The sequence below is a fragment of the Balaenoptera musculus genome, chromosome X, assembly GCF_009873245.2.
Source record: "Balaenoptera musculus isolate JJ_BM4_2016_0621 chromosome X, mBalMus1.pri.v3, whole genome shotgun sequence".
NCBI classification, from domain to species: domain Eukaryota; kingdom Metazoa; phylum Chordata; class Mammalia; order Artiodactyla; family Balaenopteridae; genus Balaenoptera; species Balaenoptera musculus.
Window position 1 is genome coordinate 121,122,075 of NC_045806.1, and position 14,978 is coordinate 121,137,052.

Genomic DNA, 14,978 nt, shown 5'->3' on the forward strand with positions numbered 1-14,978 from the left:
CTTTTTTAAATTCTTTCCCCAATTAGGTTGTTACATAATATTGAACAGAGTTCCCTGTGCTATACAGTAGGTCCTTGTTGGTTATCCATTTTAAATACAGCAGTGACTTTTAATATGGAGGAAGTGGATACAGAGGCACTTGGACATTTTTCACTAGCCATAGTTTCACCACTCTTCTTAGGCTATAGCATGGTTTAGTGGTTCTCAAACTTTAGTGTACATCAGAAACTCAGTGTGATGTATGTGTGCATGTAGGGGGGCGGTGTTCTTGTTAAAGTGCAGTCTCCTGGGTCCTACATAGCTCTGCTTCATCAGTATCCTTCGGAGAGGGGGTCCAGGATTCTTCATTTTCATAAAGTCCTTAGAGTTTGTTGATTCTAATACACACTAAAGTTTGAAAATCACAGCTCTATAAGGTCTGTAGGTAATACGTTTTCCTTGCCTTACACATTCTTCCCTTCTTCATCTGTGGATTTCCGAGATCCCTTGATTTGCTTCTACAGAAGAGAGGATTTATTTTCTCTTTAGACTTTGACTTTACTTTTTCCTTGAAAATAATCTTTTTATCAACCACCCCCACACACATACATTAAATAACACACACACACACACACACACACACACACACTGTTTGGACACCTTGAAAGACGAACAGGATTTATATATCATCAACTATTCCTTTTACCATATTTCTAATTCCTCTAAGATAACCTCTATACAACTTTTCCAACTTTCTAATCTTTTCAGGAATTAATTTAGGTTCTTGCCACAGCATGATAAGAAGTGATGACATCTTTCACTTCATTTTGCATGACTTCTATTTTTTCTTTCACTTAAGTCCTATCAATTTTATGGCATCTTTCATTTTTTTTTTGGTTAAGTATAAACTGGACAGATGGTATGAATTTATCTCAGTCAGTTCTTCTAATCCTTTATCTTACTAATGTTAACTATTTGGCTTCATAACTCATTTTGATTACTTCTCTTTCCCAACACATTTGAAAATTCCTCCCTAACTCTTGGCATTTTTTATATATTGGAGGAATATATTACTTTCCCTGCCATAGATCTTTTCAAGGGCATATATATTCATAAATTGGATCTCTTATCTTTTCGAATACATACATAGCTATGTTATATCTTATGTCTTTTTTGACATTACAGTCTTGGGTTAGTTAAGAATTAACTTACTCAAGATTTGTCTTTCTGTACACTTAAAGTTTTTCTAAGAGGGTAGATCTTACATTGTGTTTTTACCACACACACATGCCCACACAGATAATAATAAAGGAGTGAGAGGAATCTTTGGGTGGTGATGGATATGTCTGTGGCTTTGATAGTGTTGATGGTTTCATGGGTGAATAGTTATCTCCAAACTCACAGAGTTGTATACACTAAGTATGTGCAGTGTTAACATGTCAATTATACACCAGTAAAGGGTTAAAAAAGAGAATATCCTTAGAAGATTGTTTTTAAAATGCTGATTCTCAGCACTCCTCTGCCTCCGGAGATCTTTGTTCAGTAGGTTTGAGATCAGGACTAGAAATTTATGTTTTAAACAAGGACCCCAAGTGACTCTCATGATCAGGCAAGTTTAGGAGACTCTGCTAAAAGAATGGAAGATGCTGAAGGGTTTGGTTTAGAGTAAGCTTTTTTTTTTAATTGAAGTATAACACACAGAAAAGTGCACAAATTGATCCATGCATTTTTCACAAAGTGAACACACTGGTACAAGTAGCACCAAAATCAAGAAACAGAACATTAGCAGGACCATAGAAGCTCTCCAATGTGCCTTCTCCCAATTACTACTTCATCTAACGGGAACCATAAACCTCATTTCTAACAGCATTGATTATTTTTGTCTGTTTTTGAACTTTATGTAAATGAAATGAAACACCGTGTACTCCTTTTTACCTGGATTCTTTCACTCAACATTATTTTTGTGAGATTCATTTGTGTTGCTGTCTGAATGAAAATTGGTCTTTTTTAGTTGCCACTCTGTTATGTGAACATACCACAATTTTTTATCCATCTTACTGTTGAATTGTTTTCAATTTGGGGCTATCGTGAGCAGTGTGGCTATAAACTTTCTTGTGCATGTCTTTTTGTGCACATATACACTCATTTCTTAGTTAGGTATACACTCAGGAGTAGAATTTCTGGATCACTGGACACATATATTCTTAGCTTTAGTAGATACTGCTAAACAGTTTTCCAAAGTGATTGTTCCAATTTATACTCCCACCTGCAGTGTTTGAGAGTGCCAGTTTTTCCACATCCTTGCCAACACAGGGTGTTGTCGGTCTTTTTGATTTTAGGCATTTTGTTGGGTGTGTAATGATATTTAATTGGATTTAATTGGATTTAATTTGTATTTCCCTCATGACTAACGAAGTAGCTGCTGTAGGACTTTGAGGCCTGAAGAAACTAACTAGGATGATGGCTTGATAAGCATGCCACTAATTAAACTTTGTTTACTTGACAGTTGCTGGCAGAGCATATGCCATATATGAGGTGTTAAATGAATATTTGTTATTGAATGAACCTCTGTTTGTAACTCTTCAGTTGTCTTCAGCAAGCCTTCAGAAGTTTGTTGTAGGAAACAGTTGTGGAAAACCATTCTTTTTTATTAAAAATAAATTATTTATTTATTTATTTATTTATTTATTTATTTATGTCTGTGTTGGGTCTTCACTGCTGCACGCGGGCTTTCTCTAGTTGCAGCGAGGGGGGCTACTCTTCGTTGTGGTGCACAGGCTTCTCATTGCGGTGGCTTCTCTTGTTGCGGAGCATGGGCTCTAGGCGCGCAGGCTTCAGTAGTTGTGGCGCACAGGCTCCAGAGAGGAGGCTCAGTAGTTGTGGCACACGGGCTTAGTTGCTCTGTGGTGTGTGGGATCTTCCCGGACCAGGGCTCGAACCCGAGTCCCCTTCATTGGCAGGCAGATTCTTAACCACTGTGCCACAAGGGAAGCCTGGAAAACCATTCTTTAATGATGTAAGGGATCACAGTTCTTCAGCAATTGAGAATTATTGACATGGAGGAGCCCGGTAGATGTCAAGGTGAATTACCAAATAATTGAAAGACCAGATTAGGTAGTGACGGACCAGCTGAGGATTGCAGTTGAGGATTAATAAGTAGGTACAAAAAATTTTAATATTTTTGTTTACACTTCTTTAAATTGTTCTATGTAGTGTGCATATGTAATATGTATAATTAGAGGATAGTGGGTGCTAGTGCTTTAGTCATTCATTCAACAAATATTTCTTGAACCTCTACTAGATGGCAGGCATTGTGCTAAATCATGGTATAATAGAAAGAGTATGGGCTTTGTACATTAATATACCTGTCTTTGAATCCCTGATCTTCTGCAAGTTATTTAGCCTCTCTAAGTCTCAATTTCCTCATTTGTAAAATGTAATTATAATGCTTATCTTTCAGGTTGTATGAGGATTAAATAAAGGAATGCCTTTAAAGTTCCTGGTACATAGAAGGCAGGCAATAGCTTAATTCGCCACAGAACTTATCACGGTGTGATTCATATTATAATTGTATACATTCTACCTCCCCCTTTAGATTGTGAGTTCCATAAGTAACTCACAGGGAGAATCCCATTCATCCTTGTACCTTTCAAACCCTAACAGAGTGTCTGGCATGCATTGGGCATTAAATCAGTGTTTGCTGAATTAAAGATATACTCTCTTCCCTCCAGAAATTTATAAGCCAAAGGCGAGCTAAGAGAGTCACATAACTAACTGTACTAGAAGGCAGTATACAGTGAATAGCATAAGAAGGGTCCAAAGTGCTTTGGGGATTCAGAAGAAAGAAACTATCACTTCTGGTTCTGTAGATCATAGAAGGCTTCATGGAAGTGGAACCATAAGGGCTGGACTTTGAAAGATAGGTAGGATTTTTAATAGACAAATATAACAAGAAAGATATTTCAGACAGTGGGGTCATTGTTAGCAAAGAGTGTGTTAGGATGAAATATAGGTTAACTTAAAAAATAAACTTTCTATTTTAAAAGTTTTCGATTTACATAAAAATTACAAAGATAGTACAGAGTTCCTATATACCCTGCACCCAGTTTCCCCTATTATTAATATCTTACATCAGTATGGTACATTTGTCAGAAGTAATGGACAAATACTGATGCATTATTATTAAATAAAGTCCATACTTTATTCAGATTTCTATGGTTTTGCCTAATGTTCATTTTCTGTTTCAAGATACCATCCAGGATATCACAGTACATTTAGCTGTTATGTCTTCTTAGTCTCCTCTTGGCTGTGACGTTTTTCTCAGATTTTAATTGTTATTGATGACCTTGACAGTTTTGAGGAGTACTGGTCAGGTATTTTGTAGAATATCTCTCAACTTAGATTTGTCTAATGTGTTTCTCATGATTAGATTGGGGTTATGTGTTTTGGGGAAGAAGACCACAGAGGTAAAGTGCCATTTTCATCACAACATATTAAAGGTGTATAGTATCACGACTTACTCCTGTTGATGTTAACCTTGATCACCTGGCTGAGTTATTATGTGTCGGGTTTCTTCACTGTAAAGTTATACTTTTTACCCTCTTTCCATACTGTACAATTTGGAAGGAAGTCACTATGCATATCCCATACTTAAGTCATAGGGAGATATGCTTCACTTCTTTGAGGGAAGAGTATCTAAAATATCTGGATTCCTCCACATGGGAGATTTATCTCTTCTTCCCAATTATTTATTTTCATTATTTATTTATAGTAGTATGGACTCCTGGATATTTATTTTATACTTTGAGTTATAATCCAATACTACTTTCTTTATTTTCTTGCTCAAATTACTCTAGCTCTGGCCATTGGGAACTCTTTCAATTGACTCCTGTATCCCGTTGACATATTCTAAATTTTGTGGGATTTTCTGAGCACCTTATTACTTACTGGCACTACAAGATACTCTAGGATCATCTTGTATATTTTCTGTTCCAATTCTAGAATCAACCCTTTATCTAAGGAGTCCTGGGTCCTTTCATTGGAAACTGATTTTAGAAATCAAGATCTGGGCACTAGGTGTGCTCATTGTTATGGAGATGTTAGGTTAAGTTGTACATAATTTCCTAGAAGCCGAATAGCTTTCTACTTTCTCTTCTTGTCAGGTGAGAGTTTCTTGATGTCATATCTTCTTTTTTCCTAATCCATGATCTTTGATGCAACTCTTCCCTTATCTAGGTAATAAGCCTCATGGCCTAGGCCTAGTGACTTCAGGGTAGCAGAAGAAGGATTGATATTAACAACCTCTACTTACCCTCATGCATACATATGTGTCTCATCCTTGTTTGCCATTTTTCCAATCATATAAGAGGGATTTTTCTGAATGCCAGCAACTATGTTATTTAACCTCCCTTCCCAACAGATAGGCACCAAAAAGCTATTTTATTATTTGCAATTTTATAACCTATACCATAATACAGATCTCTTAGAAACCAATTTTGAAAATACCATACTAATTTGTTCAACTTGCCTATTTTCCTTTTAGAAATACATTTTAACTCAGCAGTCCCCAACCTTTTTGGCACCAGGGACCAGTTTTGTGGAAGACAATTTTTTCCATGAACCGGCTGGGGGGATGGTTTCGGGATGATACAAGGGCATTACATTTATTGTGCACTTTATTTCTATTATTATTACATTGTAATATATAATGAAAAAATTATACAACTCACCATAATGCAGAATCAGTGGGAGCCCTGAACTTGTTTTCACTTGCCACTCACTGTTAGGGTTTTGATATAAGTCTGCAAGCAATTGATTTATTATTGTCTCTGTGCAGTCAAACCTCTCTGCTAATGATAATCTGAATTTGCAGCCACTCCCCAGCACTAGTATCACCGTCTCAGCTCCACATCAGATCATCAAGCATTAGATTCTCATAAGGAGCACGGAACCTAGATCACTCCCATGTGCAGTTCACAGTAGGTTCGCGCTCCTATGAGAATCTAACGCCGCCCCTGAACTGACAGGAGGCGGAGCTCAGGCCTTAATGCAAGTGATAGGGAGTGGATGTAAATACAGATGAAGCTTCGCTCTCTCGCCCAACACTCACCGCCAGTTCTGAGGCCCAGTTCCTAACAGGCCATGGGCTAGTGCTGGTCTGTGGCCTGGGGATTGGGGACCATGTTTTAACTGACCATCAGGCATAGTGGATTTCCTATAGATTCAGAATAACTCCTCTCTGCACTGTTGGTGAGAATGTAAATTGGTGCAGCCATTATGGAAAATACTATGGAGGTTCCTTAAAAAACTAAAAATAAAACTGCCTTATGAGCCAGCAATTTCACTCCTGGGTATATATCTGGAAAAAATAAAAGCATTAAGCAAAAAGATACATGTACCCCAATGACCATAGCAACATTATTTACAATAGCCAATACATGGATGCACCCAAATATCCATCAACATATGAATGGATAGAGAAGTTGTGGTATATATATATATATGTATATATATATACACAGAAGGTGATAAAGGAGAAAGGGCACCTAGTGTGCAATCATGATCTAATAGTGTGCTTTACTGAAATGATAAATTAAGGGAAAGAACTTTACTGCGTAAATAAAAAATAATAAGCATCAACTCTGAGAAAATAGTGTTATAAGGACAAACATACCCCATTCAAACGTTTTCAACATGACTAGTGTCAGGGAAATCATTTAAAAGCACAATCGAGGACCCAAAAACAGCAAAGGAATAATTAAAGCAAAATGTCCAAGAAAAAATACATATCCAAGGTGGAAGAAACTAAAGTTACTAATCTCACTGGTTCAGATTAATCTTAGGTGGTTTCTAAACCCAAGAGTGAATTCTCCTGTTTTTGAAAACAGAAACTTTCTTGACATGTACCTTGGCATCTTGGGGGGATGCTGGAAGCATCCAATCAGAGCAGCCGAAGCACCACTCTGGATCGGCTCAGCCAATGAAAAGCCTGCAACTCCTGAGGCATGGCCATCAACTCAAAGTGTAAAGAGTTGTCCTGGGCTTGAAGCAAAAAGAGTCTTCCCGGCACGTGCAGCTTTTGACATTGAGGGGGGAAAGGGATGTGATTAATTGACAATGGGCCAAAATATTAAACTGTGACACAGTGTAAACCAATAAGGGCCTTCTTGGGAGATGCGGCCTTTAGAGATTATGGAGTATATTAGAACGTTTCATTCACTGTGGTTCCTTTGCTGGCTGATGTTTAATCACGGTGATTTAATGATATGCATTCAGAGACTGTACCGGATATGTTTTTGGCCCTTGCATCAAAAATATGGCAAGAAATTCATTACGAGTATTTCAAGTAAGATTTTTTATACCCTCATTTGTAAAATGAACTCTTCAGAAATTTGAAATAGTAAGATATTTTCACTGGTTGTATCATTCCATTCCATTTTCTAGTAATAAATATTAGCTGTTTCCCCTTCATGATTGACGCCATTTTCTTAGCGGTAGGATTAGCTGTCCCTTAAAAGTCCAAGAGGAAACACTATTGGAAGCCTAGTCATTTGGGGAGGAAACCACACTGATGACCCACATTTCTTCAATTCTTCTAAAGTCCCTTTTTGGTTCAATTTCTGTAACTTATTTCTCCATGAATACATTTAAATACGCTTTTGATTTGTATTATCTTAGGCTCTTGAAAGTAATTTGATCTTAATTTTTAAGTATTTCCAATTTATTGATTCCTTTTCTCTCCTCTGGTGGTTTCTTAAAGAATAGGGACATTGTTGAGTGTTTTTTTTTTTTTCCCCCAACCAACCTCTCTTATATTTATCCTCCATGCGAGGTATTTTAGGAAACCAAATAATGTTAAGAAAAAAGAATTTTAAATGTGTTAACGATGAATTATTTTTAATCATTTTATGAGTAACCATTTTTCATTTGTGTTCTCGGTGTGAGGACTGTGATATTGCCATTTCTTCCACCTGTATATAGCAGTATCATCCAGAGATTCTTATGTGGGATATAGTAGCCGATAAAATGCAGTAACAGATATAAAAACCACACCTACCCGTTTATTCTCCTTCAACATATCTCGATTCCTAATTCAGTTAAATACATAAAATAAGACCCCAAAGCAGTGTAAACTGAGAGAAAACTAATTTTCTAGAGTCAAGCACCATAATTTGCGAAATTTCTTTGTACCTAATTCATATTTCTCCGAATCTTTTTTTTTTATTTTTACTTTTTGCAGTCTTTCCCTTTTCGGTTTTCATCCAAAAATCTTGACTGAACTGCAGTTGTGCACGGACGAAGGGATCATCCACTGACAGCAGGTGTAAGCAGCATCTCCAGAGCAGCAGCCCACGAGGGGCTGGCAGCCCGCGAGCCAAAGCAGTTGGCCCAGAGTGTGGTGGGGCGTCCAGAGCTGAACTGATAACAGCCTTCCTGTGATACTCAGCCCGGAGATCACGTTGGAAAGAGGTGTGATAGCTCACTTGTTGTTTTTCCCTTCACGTAGTTGCTTTTCACCATGGTGATGTAAGTACACTCACCCAGATCTGGTAGCGGGACATGTCTCTATCTCCTTGCATAAAAATAACAGGAGGGTGTTCAGCAATTAAGATAACTAAGATGACGCCTTCCTCTACCTCAAGTCATTTGAATGTTAATGCTTCTAATAATATTTATGGAATTTAATATCCATTGTGTTTTCTTCTTGGTGCATTGACTTTTCTTCTTTTCTTTTTCTATAAATATGTTGCTGAATTTCCAAGGATTTGTTGATTTTCCTATTCCTTTTCTCAGAAAATGTATTTCTGGCTTCCCACAACGCTGGAGAGAGAGAAGGCACTCCATGATTGCAATCCTTTGTAACGTACTATGGTTTTCATTAGAGATTAATATTTCACATATTTAAAATTATTCATTTGGCATTTTAAAATAAGCAACAAGGATATGCTGTACAGCAGAGGGAAATATAGCAGTTCTTTAATAATCACTTTAAAAAGAGTATAATATATAAAACTTTTGAATCACTTGTTATAAAGCTGAACTGATATAATATTGTAACTCCCCTATACTTTGGGAAAAAATTGAAAAATGAAAAAGAAATTCTCAGTGCCCCTGGAGTAGGATGTACCAACCTGTGAAGGCTGTCACTCTCAGCCACACAAAGAGAGAAAAGCTAGATAAACTACAATATTCCAACCTTTTCTTGAACCCAGTTTCAGTGCTTTCTCTATGTCGGGCTTTATAGAGTTTTATGAGGTCTAACTTATTTTCCTATGAATTTCATTTCCCAATTTATTCCTATCCTCCCGTGAGCGTATTATGGAATTTTTCAGAAGTATTTTATGTGTGACATGCAATAGAAAACGTGGAGGAGCAGTTATATGCATCAACTACCCCTATTATACAGTTTCAACATATCCCAGTGTAAGCATACATCTAAATATATAAATGGGGACGGATAATAGCTTACAGAAGTGGCAAAACAAAATTTTCACAAACATTTCACTTTTCTGATTACCTGGTTTTTGAAACTGTTGAAAGAATTCCCACAGATGCATCTAATCAATTCTTCCCTAGCAGAGAATCTTTCCATCTTTAAAAGGAAAACTTTCATGACCTGCAATTTTACAGCCTTTGGAGAATGTCCAGGGAGAGCAGCTCGTGCTCCGGTCTCCACTGGGGGTCTGGCAGCCTGTGAGCTACAGCCATTGGCTCGAAATGGTGTCCAGTGACCAGGGCTGAACAGATAATAGCTTTTGTGTGACCATCCACCTGGAGATTAAGGGGAAAGGAACTGTGATAATTTACCTTATTTTATTTTTTTTGGTTCCTTACTTATGTTTAATCATGGGGATTTAAGGAGTTAAATCCAGAGGAAGTCATTTCTTCAGCCCTTTGCATCCATTTAGAGGAGGTTTATCAGCAATAGAAGACCTATTATATCTGCTTTTACCTCAAGTGGTTTGAATGTTAAGGTTCATATCTGTTCTTTTCCCTTGTTTTATCTTCGTGGCCCAGGAAGCTTTTTATTTGTGTCATTTTTCTCTAAGTGTATTGCCAAATTACAAAGAGGTTACCGATTTACTATTTTTTTTAAACAGATTTCTAGCTTCCTACGACTGTTGAGAGAGGACGATCTGTGGGATTTCAGTCTTGTGCAATATATTCCGATTTGCTTTAAAGCCCAATACTTTATCATGATTGTGCAGTGTTTCATTTGAACATGTAAAGTAAGTTGTAAATAACCCTTTTGACTAGGATGTAGAAGCTGGTAAAGGATGTCTCTCTCAGGCAAACAATGAGACAAAAGGCATATCAACTACAAAATTCAAAAAAATTTTGGAGTCATTCTGTGGAGAGACCAGAAACCAAATATTCCAGCTAGGACAGAGCACCACTTGCTGAAGACTAAAATGGGGGGCAGGACAGGACACTAGAGAGAGTTCACGCACAATTGCAAGTAAGAAGGGGGCCCATCTTGCCTCCAGCGATCTCTTTGAGATCTCTAGAAATAGGATTTAGGCAAATAAGCCCCCTCATGAAGTTCATTACTTACTATTATTCGGGAAAGGTGAAACTTAAAAGGGTTTGAAAAAAGGAGCGCTTGCTGCACAACTTGCCATTAAAATCTACCATGAAATCAAGTGCATACCTTCCTCTGTGTAGGAACTACAAATTGTTGTGCACACTGGGAAAAAAAAAATTCAGAACTCAAAACTCTTGGTAGGGCCAGGTGCCTTTTCTGAGAAACAAGTGTGGACCACTTTGAAAAGAGCTGACTACAGAAAATCCCTTAATGTCTATCATGTTAATGGTTGCTGCATCAAAATGCCAGTTTCTCTCCATATGAAACAGAGATGCATTACCTAGGTTATTTTAGCGTGCTGGTCTCAAGGCTATGGTCTCTGTAAAAACATTCTAAGAGATCTAGTACACCAGGACACTGCTATTGTGCTTTGTGTGTTTTGCATCTGTGGATTCAGAAATGAAATAGGATCATTTTTGTAGCATATTACAAATTCAGCACAATAGAGCTGGAGAGTGAAGACTGGGCGCGCAAGGGTGAGCAACACGTGGGAAATCGAGAAAGAAACAAAGATAATGGGAATTTAGTTATTTATGCCGTTGAATTTGGGAAGGGGGAGTGAGCGACTGTGATTATCCACTTCAGTGGGTGCTTGAGGAAAGAAGGGCACCTAGATTGCTCAATCGCGATCTAACGGTGTGATTTACTGTAAAGACAAACTGAGGGAGAGCCTTCACGGCCTAATCAACTTATGAGAACTGTCACCGCGTGGATAATAGTATTGCTAGGACAATTATATCGCATTCAAACTCTTTTCTCCACTACCCGTATTATGGAATTCATTTAAAGTGTGGATCCAAACATGGTAAACGAATAACTAAATGTGAAAGTTCCAGGAGAAAAATCGATCGCAGATTCTAATCTACCGAGAAAAAATTTAATGTTGGAACTGAAGGGTCTGCTCGAAGTTGTTCCGGTAATCTGCTTCTATCCTTTTCAGTCTTTACTCTTTATAAAAACCACCTTGTGGGGCTTCCCTGGTGGCGCAGTGGTTGAGACTCTGCCTGCCAATGCAGTGGACACGGGTTCGAGCCCTGGTCTGGGAGGATCCCACATGCCGCAGAGCGACTAGGCCCGTGAGCCACAATTGCTGAGCCTGTGTGTCTGGAGCCTGTGCTCCGCAACAAGAGAGACCGCGATAGTGAGAGGCCCGCGCACCGCGATGAAGAGTGGCCCCCACTTGCCGCAACTAGAGAAAGTCCTCGCACAGAAACGAAGACCCAACACAGCCATAAATAAATAAATAAATAAATAAATAAATAAAATTTAAAAAAAAAACAAAAAACCACCTTGTTGATACAGGCCTCGGAGGATGGGAGATCCAATCAGAGAAGCTGAAGCACCACTCGCCTCTGAGTCAGCCAATGAGAGGCCAGCAACGGTGAGCCGCAACCGTGGGTCCAAAGTTCAAGCTGGATTTGTGGGCTGAAGGGGTAAGTGCCTTCGTGGATGTTCAGCCTTGGTAACAAAGAGGGTATCAGATGTGATTATTTGCTTGCTCTTTGCTTGCTTCATTGTATGTTTCTAATCGTGCTGGTTACCTGGGGCTGATGTACAAAATGCCAGAGATTGGTTTCCTTGAAGGACACGTACATAATGTCTCACACTTCTGGAGGTCAGAAGTCGATATCAGGATGTCAGCGGGTTTGGTTCCTTCAGACTGGTGTGAAGGAAGCCTGTGTTCCAGGCCTCTCTCCTTGGCTTGTGGAGATGGCAGAGACACCCCTCCATCTGTTCCCAGTTTTCTCCCTCTATGAGGGTGTCTATGCCCATATTTCCCCTTTGAATATGGATACAGGTCATTTTGTATTCGGGGTCATCCTAATGAAGGCAGTTTAAGTTGATTTGTTCTGTAGAGATCCTATCTCTGTATAGAATCACTTGTTAGGTGCAGAGGTTTAGGACATCAACATAGGAGCTTTAGGGAGAAAGAATTCAACCCACAAAGACATGAATTTTGAGATATAGGTGGGCATATCTCCTGACTCTTCTATTAAGAGAACATTGGTTCTGTTCACACATAAACACTGGTTTGATGCTTACGAGGTGGTATAGTAACAGATTTGAGTTCTTCCAACACATGTAAGCGTAGAATATTGATGGAAAGTCTTACTTAAGCAGATGTTTTTGGTGAATTAATGCATTCAATCCCTGAGCTATCTGGAAAATATTGAATTTTTTCATAATAGTGCATCATTTACCAATTTCTGCGTTGTAAATGACTTCAAGCTTAGCGGACTAAAGCAGCAATTATTTATTATTTCTCATGTATCTACGGGCCAGCTGAATGCTTCTGCCGTTATGGGTGGTGCTTGTCAGGATTCTCGTGTAGCCCTCCTTTCTTTTTTCATCATCCCTGGTACAGTTCATATCCCATTGCTTCAAATTTAATAGTGTATAGAAAGGACTTTTGTCTGTGTGCTAAAATTGATGTTTGATTGTAAGCAATGTTTTGTCGATACTCCTATAACCATAATCATAAAAAAGAGAACACTGCTGACTGTTTATGGGAAAATAAGGTGACACATTCCATGTAATTTTCCTCAAGAATTTGAAGAGTGAATAGTTTTTATCACTCTTACAAAGTTTCTGACTTTCCACCACTGTGAAGAGGGAAGATATTCTATCATTTCAGTCCTTATAAGTGCTTTAAAATGTGAATTGTGATTTGTTTTAGACACCAATGTTTCTTCAGTTACGTTTGGCCTTCGTTTTGTACTCTGAAAATAATTTGTAAAATTCCCTGTTGATTAGGATGTGAAAACATGAAAAGTACGTCACGCACCCAGTGAGACATATTATGGACAACCTACTGAAATCAGGCCCTGAGAAAAGGGACAGCACCGTCGTGGGAGACAAAACAGAAAATGTTTTCTTAATGTTTTCAGAAACCCACAAACTCAGGAGAAAGAATTTGACAGGGCAGGATACTAGAGAGAGCGTGACCACTCTGAGGTGTGTGGCTATGCAGGGGGCCATTGCCTGATCGAGGAGAGCTCTAAAATTCTTTTTTCTCTGGTCCAGTGGAGAACTCTGTCGGACCATTAGCCCTGAGAAACTGTTCTTGGGGCCATCAGACGAAGGATTTATGATAAATGAGCCACCGGTATGGGAATGTTATGTATTTAGATTGTTGAATATGATAAGAATCGTAGGAAAATATTTCAAAGACAAAAAAGGATTAGACACCCAAGGAGACCAGAACAAACTACCACCAAAGGACCTTCAGGTAAATCCCTCTCTCCGGTATCTCAGGATGATCTCACACACCGGAAACAAAATTTTGGATGAGAAGAGCTCTAGGAGAAGCTCAAGGACGACTGACACACAGGAAATGTAAGAAAGAGAGGAATACAGTGGTATGATGTTGAAGAGGGTAAGACCAAAGAAGTACATGTGATTACTGATTTCAAAAGGTGATTAAGGAGAAAGGGCACCCCGTGAGTAAACATGATCTAACAGTGTGGTTTACTCGAATGATAAACTAAGGGAAAGAGCTTTACTGCTTAAACAACTAATGATAAGCATCAACTCTGAGAAAATAGTATTATAAGGACAAACATAACCCATTCAAAGTTTTTCAACATGACCAGTGTCAGGGAAATCATTTAAAAGCAGAATCGAGGACCCAAACACAGCACGGAAATAATGAAAGCAAAATGTCCAAGAAAAAATACCTATCCAGGGCTTCCCTGGTGGCGCAGTGGTTGAGAATCTGCCTGCCAATGCAGGGGACACGGGTTCGAGCCCTGGTCTGGGAAGATCCCACATGCCACGGAGCAACTAAGCCCGTGAGCCACAACTACTGAGCCTGCGCGTCTGAAGCCTGTGCTCCGCAACAAGAGAGGCCGTGACAGTGAGAGGCCCGCGCACCGCGATGAAGAGTGGCCCCCGCTTGCCACAACTAGAGAAAGCCCTTGCACAGAAACGAAGACCCAACACAGCCAAAAATAAATAAATAAATAAATAAATAAATTTATAAAAAAAAAAAAAAAAAAAATACCTATCCAAGGTGGAAGAAACTGAAGTTACTAATCTGACTGGTTCAGATTAATCTTAGTTGGTTCCCCCCCCCCCCAAGAGTGCATTTTCCTGTTTTTGAAAACAGAAACCTTTTTGACATGCACAGTGGCATCCTGGGGAGGATGCTGGAAGCATCCAATCAGAGCAGCTCAAGGGCCACTCGGGATCGGCTCAGCCAATGAAAGTCCTGCAGCTCCTGAGGCCTAGCCATGGACTCAAAGTGTGAAGAGTTGTCCTGGGCTTGAAGCAAAAAAGAGTCTTCCCAGCACGTGCAGCTTTTGAGATTGAGAGGAGAAAGGGATGTGATTCCTTGCCATTGGGCCAAAATATTAGACTGTGGCACAGCGTAAAGCAATAAGAGCCTTCTTGGGAAATTCGGCCTTTAGAGATT